The sequence below is a fragment of the Elephas maximus genome, chromosome 7 (assembly GCF_024166365.1).
Source record: "Elephas maximus indicus isolate mEleMax1 chromosome 7, mEleMax1 primary haplotype, whole genome shotgun sequence".
NCBI classification, from domain to species: Eukaryota; Metazoa; Chordata; class Mammalia; order Proboscidea; family Elephantidae; genus Elephas; species Elephas maximus.
The window spans coordinates 107768090-107776266 of record NC_064825.1 but is presented as its reverse complement, the minus strand read 5'-3'; the positions used below and the strand labels follow the sequence as shown (position 1 = coordinate 107776266).

Below are 8177 nucleotides of genomic sequence, written 5' to 3'. Positions count from 1 at the left end.
CTTTATGCAATTTACAGTATCAGCATACTGTTAGATCTACATAAAACCAAACCCACTGCTGTCTAGTCAATTCCAACTCATAGCCACCCTACAGGACACAGTAATGTCACCTCATAGAGTTTCCATGGCTATAATCTTTGAGGAAGCTGACTACTACATTTTTTTCCTATCGACTGGTTGGTAGGCACAAACCTCAGACCTTTTGGTTAGCAGCTAAGGGCTTTAACCACTGCAGCACCAGGGTTCCTTAATACCTATATAGGAACTAAATATTCAAAACAATGAATATTAGTTTCAATATTTATTTTATGTAATATTGACCAATGTGTTAACTTATATTAAATGAATAAATAAAAGGGGTCCATGGGGACAGGAAGGTCAAACAATTATTTCTTAATGGAAAGATGCTTGAGGTAATTTATAAAGAATAAAACTATTTAACTTGAGACTTAAGTATACCATTTTTCCATGTTGACTTGAACAAATAAAAAATCATTGAAGACTGTTTTATCTCAAAATTTGGTTTCTACTTTATTAAGAGAAAAATAGGAGACAGTATGGGAATTTCCAAACAGGTTCATTTGACATGAATTCTTGTCTAATTTGATGGCTGGATTATTAACCAAATATTTTTAGGCACAATTGGGTGCAACCTTATTCCTTCAGTTCATCTCTTCCTTTCCCATAAGATTATGTTGTTTCTTTTTTTCACTTGGAAGACTGGTAACAAAGGAGACAACCTTGACTGAATCCTTTCCTTTACAACTTTGAAACCCTGATTTGAATAATAGAAGCTTCAAATATGATCTATGAATGCTGCAAAAATTCTGAGTTTTGTAAAAGTCACCTATTTAGGAGTACTTTTGAAGCAGGCTATTCCTATCTTCTAGAGAGACCATCTGAATAGATCATAATCAGAAAGGATTTTTTGTTACTAGGGCTTCAAATCATATAATTTTTAAAAGATAAAATGCCTATATTGCATCTGTGAAAATTAGTACTTTTTTAAAGGAATTTTGAGCATATATTTAAACCTCACTCTGATGTCAAATATCCCTTCTTCCAACAGAAATGTATTAGTTTTCTTTGCATATTGATCAGAAGAGATTAGAAATTGAGGCTCTGAAACTTACTAGTGTGCTTTTCAAACTCATAATTAAGAACTGGCTTTTACAGGAACATTGTTTTGATTGCTAGTTTCTGATAATTTCATTGTGGTTGGGTCACAAGATAACCACCACTGATAGGAAGAAAATAGGTTTTATTGAGCGAAACATACTTTTTACTCTTAATGACTTGTAAAATAAACAAACATTGAAGTAAAAGCAAATAATTCAGTAAGGAGTTAGCATAAACAGGAGAGACTTGGGGTGATGTAGACCATTTTTTTCCTTCTCTGGGCCATATTCATTGGTGTAAAGTTTCATTCGTAATGACCAATGTAGAGTTTTTCTTCATAGTTAGAGAACAAAGGTAGAATTAGGAAATGAACTAGAATTATTAAAGGATTTCTGAATGGTGAAATAATTTTTCTGATTTTGGAGCAAACACATATAGTAGCCAATTGTAGCTTATTCTCTAAGCTTTATGTTTGTTTTTACTGAACCTTAAGTATACTCTCATTAAGTATACTCTCTGGTCTCTTAGTAGTTTCAGAAAGAGTCTAATAAATTTCTGTGATTGGACAATGGCAAAAAAAAAAAAAAACAAACTAATAGTGGAATCAATGTTTATGGTGTTCAGTGAAGCAGTGCAGAAGGCATATCCAGAGGCCGAGATGGATCTGAGTGTATGACAGCATAAGGGGCTAGTAATCTTTGGGAGGTCCATCACAGGGATTTCGGAATGGGAAATTAACTTCCAAATGTTTGCTGAAGACGTACTATAAACAATGTGAGAATATGTGAAGCTATAGCGTTCTCAGGACATCATCATTATAGTAAGAGAAAGAGGAAGTTAAATACTAATCATAGTAATATAACCTGTCACTGAATGTTTAATATGGGTACATTTGAATGTAATCCCATAAGTATGTATATGATACAACTTACCTGCACTTGTAAAGCTCTGCCTTGGAAGGTTGATTAATGCTTCATTTGGAAATATTCTAGGAGAAAAAAGTACTTTAAACTAAAAGCAAGGCACTTTCTTCTCTAGATTCAAATCTTAGAACTATGGACTGACACCCAACATTCTTTTCAGTATTACAATGCTAAAAATGTACTTTATTTATGAACCAATTTCTCTCAAACATTTTTTCATTGCTTCTTTTACATCTTTGTTCCTCAAACTGTAGATAAAGGGATTCAGCATGGGAATCACAATGGTGTAGAATACAGACACTATCATGTCATGGTCCAAAGCATAGCTGGAACTTGGCCTCACATACACGAAGAGGATTGTTCCATGGTAAATTGACACTCCAGTTAAGTGAGAGCCACAGGTTGAAAACACTTTTCGCCTCCCTTCAGCAGAATGCACCTTCAGAATGACCATTAAAATGAAACCATAAGAGTTCAAGACAATCAGGATGGTGAATATTTCAACTGAACATACCGCGTAGAAGAGTAGAAGCTGGTTGATGTGAGTGTCAGAACAGGAGATAGCAAGGAGTGGAGGGGTATCACAAAAGACATATCTAATTTCATTGGATGCACAGAAGGACAGGCTAAAAGTTGCCACTGTGTGTAAAGTAGCATGTGAAACACCACAAACATAGGAAGCAATGATGAGTGGCACATAGACTCTGGATGACAAGTTAACTGAATACAGAAGTGGGTTATAGATAGCTACGTAGCAACCACATGCCATTGCCGCCAAGAGAAATGATTCTGTGGTCCCAAAAGTGACAAAGACCAGCATCTGTGTCGCACATCCAAGGAATGAATGGTTTTATTTTCTGCCAGGAAATTGACCAACATTTTTGGGGTGACAACTGAAGAATAGCAGGCATCCAAGAATGATAATGCACTCAGAAAATAGTACATGGGATTGTGGAGTCAGGAATCTATCATGACTAATAAAACCAGTCCCAAATTTCCCACCAGAGTAAAAATATAGATTGCAAGAAATAGTAAAAAGAGATAGACTTCCAGCTCAAAGTTGTCTGTAAAACCCCGCAATATAAACATGGTGACTTCAGTGGTGTTCTTCAACCGAATCCTGTGTGCATCCAGTCCTGATGGCAACACTGACATTTTAGTTGATATTTATGGGTCCTAAACGCAGTTGGACTCTCGGCGTGGTACAAATGATAAATGTACTTGCTGCTAACTCAAAGTTTGGTGGTTCAGCTCCATCCAGAGGCACGTCAGAAGAAAGGACTGATAATCTACTACCAAAAATGAGTCTTGAAAACCCTACAGAGCACAGTTCTAATCTGACACCCTCAGGATTGCTTTGAGTTGGAAAGGACTAGATGACAACTCACAAATGCAATATCCTGTGAAACAGAGTGCATTCAGTTCCATCTTCATGTTTGTTTCTTAGAAGTACGTGATAATATCCTAGACAGTGATGGAAGAGGCAGTGACTGGCTGGGCCCATCTGGATGTAATTTCCTGTTTAAATAAAATAAATAAATGGCTTCTTACATTTGTTGGCTGAGCTTCTCATGTTAACAGCAAACAAGCAAACAAACCTGCTAATTTATGTGGTTCTCAAATTGCCATATTTTAAAATTGACAAGGAAGAATGAGTAGAGGGATTTTTAAATCCAAACACTTTTTCCATGTAAGTAAACCCTAGAGTACTCAAATTAGCTACAGTGTTTATGAATGCCTTTCCTTAACACCCACTGGGATAAAATGAGAACAACACCATGTATCTCACAATACTGGATTAAATTTAAATGAGAAAAAACTTATTAAAATTATTTAATTTTAAAATGTTCTCATATGACTAGAAAATCGATGAAGTTAGACTATCCTTTCAAGTTGTCTTAACAGGCACCTTTTTCTATGTAAATCCATGAAGTTCATATACAACTTTGAGAACACACATGCATATATCTTATAATATTTTAATTGTGTTTGAATGGTTATAATAGTAGTTAATAAAGTCATGAAATAATAGATAAATATATATTCATATATTTTGGGGACATCACAAAAATACATTTATATTTTAAAAATCCCCTATCCTCTTTCTCTCTCTCTCTCTCCCTCTGCACTTTTCCCATCTTTCTCTTTCAAGAATCCATGGAACACAAACAAAATATTTACTGGTGAGAGACAGGAATAAAATAGAAATCAGGTAGAATGGAAGAAGCACAGTGAAGGGAAATTAAAAATATGCAACCAAATTTTGAAAAAAAAAAATGCCAGTACGTTGTCTGCTAAAGAAATTCCTTGCAAAATCAACTGCAAAATATAGCTTGACTAACAGAAACAGAAGAAATGTCAGCTAGCCTGTGATTCTAACCATCACTTCACTGATGGCTCTGACACAAGACAGCAATGGTGGAAAGTTAAGAGCACTGTATTTAGACTCAAAAACTTTTACTAAAATCTCAGAAATAGCATCCAGTGCCAGTGTCAGCTGGGAAAATAAAGCCATCATTCTCCCTTCCTGTATGAAAGAATGGGTAAGTTCAACAAAATGATTCAGATATATGCTGATAAACTACATGAAAGTGGTACTCATGCAGAGTGCTTATTCGTGAAACATATTAATATAATTTTTTAATTTAATTGTTTTTATTATATATAAAAAGCACATACTACTTAAATAAGCCTTCCACATTTTATCTAAAAAAAAAAAAATAGGGAATTCTAAAATTAATTTTTTTTGTCAAACCTTTGAGAAATGAATGAAGCCCAAACCAGAACCTGAAGTGTTTTTGTTATACTTGTTTGTTATATGACCTAAGTAGGTATTGAAATATCAATTTATTGAAATTAAGCTCAACAAATCCTAATATTCTATGATGTAAAAAACCAAAAAAAAAAAAAAAAAACTTTTGCCATCAAGTAGATTCCGACCCACAGTAACCCTATAGGACAAAGTACAACTGTCCCACAGAGCTTCCAAGGAGTGGCTGGTGGATTCAAACTGCTAAACGTTTGGTTAACTGCCGTAGTACTTAACCACTGTGTCATCAGGACTCCATATTTTGTAATCTGTAAAGGATTGTAAAAATGTGTCTCCATCACTGCGTTCTGCCTTTGGGCTTGTCAGTGAAATAATAGTGTCTTTTGCTTAAATTCTCTGGATACTGTTTGTGATTTAATTTTGGGACACCCGTGATGGTCTGATCTTGTCTGTAGAGCAAGAAAGTGATTTAAGAATGAAAGTATGGTTTATACCAAGTCAGGTTCTACTAGAGTAATTATCTACTTCACTATAGGGAACGGAGACTCGACAGAGGAAAAAGTATGAGTTTTATCTACTTCCCCCCAAACTTCTTCAAAGAGGCATTTCCGTTAGCTAATCTTTTAAGAAGTCAGAACTGTTGGCGTTTAAGTCAAAGTCCATGGGTGGTGCAAAAGGTTGGGACACTAGGCTGCTAACCAAAATTTTGGAGATTAGAATCCACTCGGAGGGACCTCAGAAGAAAGACCAACCATCTACTTCTGAAAAATCAGCTACTGAAAACCTTACAGAGCACAGGTCTACTCTCACACACATGGCGTTGCCATGAGTCAGAGTCAACAAGATGACAAATGGTCAGTTGTATTTATGACTAGCTGATTTCACTCAAAGAGGCTGTAGTGGCAAGGAACACAAAAACATAGATTCTGAATTTTTTTAAAACAAAACATGTTCCATCTGGAAGACTAAAAAAAATCAGTTCCTCAACTCTCTCAGAGTTGCAAAGTCAGAAAACATAAAGTACCAGATGTCAATGAGAAAAACACTACAAACACTAGGCTTGAGAAGAAAGAAAGCTATGACAGCAGCTACCACGTATTATTAAGTGGGTTCAAGGGGTTAGGAATTTTGTGTACATTCTGTACATAATCTACAGAGCACCCTGAAAACTAAATAGTTTAGCATTCTTTTACAGATGAGAGAAAGAACTGAGGTCCAGCTAGATATAAAACTTGACCAAGGTCACACAGATAGTTACTAGCTGTCTTAGTCATCTAGTGCTGCTTATAACAGAAATACCACAGGTAGAGGGCTTTAACGAAGAGAAATTTATTTCCTCGTGGTAAAGTAGGGTAAAAGTCCGAATTCAGGGCAATGGCTCCAAGGGTAGGCTTTCTGTCTCTGTTGGCTCTGGAGGAAGGTCTTTGTCCTCAATCTTCCCCTGGTCTAGGAGTTTTCAAGCCAGGGACCCTGGGGGTCCAAAGGATGCACTCTGCTCCCAATACTGCTTTCTTGGTGGTATGAGATCCCCAAATCTCTGCTTGCTTTGCCTCTTATGTCTTGTAAGGCAAAATGTGGTGCAGACCAAACCCCAGGGAAGCTCTCTTTACATTGGATCAAGGACGTGACCTGAGCAAGAGTGTTACATCCCACCCTAATCCTTTTAACCACAGTCAGGGATTATGATTTATAACACACAGGAAAAGCACAAAATGGATGACAACCACACATGGCCTAACCAAGTAGACACACATTTTGGGGGGACACAAATCAAACCATTACACTAGCAAAGCAAGGATTCATCCCAGATTTCTTTGATTCCACAGTCTAAACTATTTCTGCTTGATCGTATTGTAATTCCATTGTGCCATGTTATTATTCTGGAGCCACCAGCCTCTAGAAATAATGTAAAATAACATCCTCACATATTTGAGTTATTTTTTAAAGTCATCCAGCTTAAATAGGCCATGAAATTATTAAACTATATATACACATAAATATATATATATTGAAAATGGCTTGTAGAGAAAAATAAGTTTTAAAATAATTTATGTCCCTCAGTGAGAGAATATATATGTATATGCATATGTGTGTGTGTATATATATATATATATACACATATATATATATCTCATACCAAAGTAGCATATAACCAAATGCTGGTCGAAAGCTAATTTTCTCTCTCTTTAATAATTTCTCTGATTTTTAAATTTGTTGTTTTTAGGTGCCATTGAGTGGGTTCTGACTCATAGTGACCTACTATGCAACAGAACGAAAAACTACCCAGTCCTGCACCATTCTCACAATCTCTTTTTTTTTTTTTAAAGAAAATATAGCCTTAATTCTACTACTCCTATTCTGATTATCATCCATAAAGCAAATTTCTGATTTAAACCTCTATTGACCTAAATATGTAGGGAGTGCTTTCTGTTTTCTTTGCTATGTTCTTCGGAAACATTCAATTTTTAATACAAGTCTGAATTAACCAGAATCACCTAAAACAAATTTACTTTTAAAACTAGGCGTATACTCTAGTTGGAGATTAAAGGCTCAATCTTCTAAAATATTTTGTAAGTGATAAAATTTTTTCCTCTTACCTGTGGAACTGAATTTCTCACTCAATTAAAGTATGCCGTGATTGTGTTTGGATTTTTATACCAGTTTCTTGAGCTCTTCTTTTAGCCCATAGGGGATTAACCAAGGAGAGAGAATGCTAACTCTCTTTGGACATAAAAATAACAAGCTATTTTTTTTTTTTTCCTGCAATAACAAGAGAATGGCTCTGTAACAATGAAATACTTGATAAAAATGATTAAATGAATTTCTTGGGCCTCTGGAAAACTGATCCCTTAGCAGAAAAGTTTATGGCATAGGACTGGAAAATAAATCCAGTGACACAGGACATAGCCTTAGCTCCGATGCTAATCAACTATGTGTCATTGGTTAATAAATTAAACTTCCTGTAATCCAGTTTCTTCCTTCTTGGGAATATAGTCTGCTTAATTCTCTCAAAATCTTGTAAACCTATGTATTATTAAATAATACAAAACCATAACATATGTCAGACTTTGTTCAATACAAATAATTTCTCATCTGAATTATATGTGGGGCAGTTCTACTCTGTCCTATAGGGGCGCTATGAGTTGGAATCGATTCGACGGCACTGGGTTGTCTGGGTTAGATTTTTTGTTCTATGAGTGATACATATAAGCTCAGCGAAAGCTTAATACAAGAGATAAAACATTAATACACATGTTTATACAATAAACAAATGGATAGAAAGCTATAAAATGAGAGACAAGGTTTTATACAAATAGCTGTTAATATTCTAAGTGGTAGAATGTTAGAATATCAGATATTGGCCA

At 35.2% G+C, this 8177-nt stretch overlaps 1 pseudogene; it reads right to left on the bottom strand.

The window, feature by feature from the left end:
- Positions 1 to 2212: 2212 nt before the first annotated feature.
- LOC126080263 (olfactory receptor 1094-like) lies at positions 2213 to 3197 on the bottom strand (annotated as a pseudogene).
- Positions 3198 to 8177: the final 4980 nt, after the last annotated feature.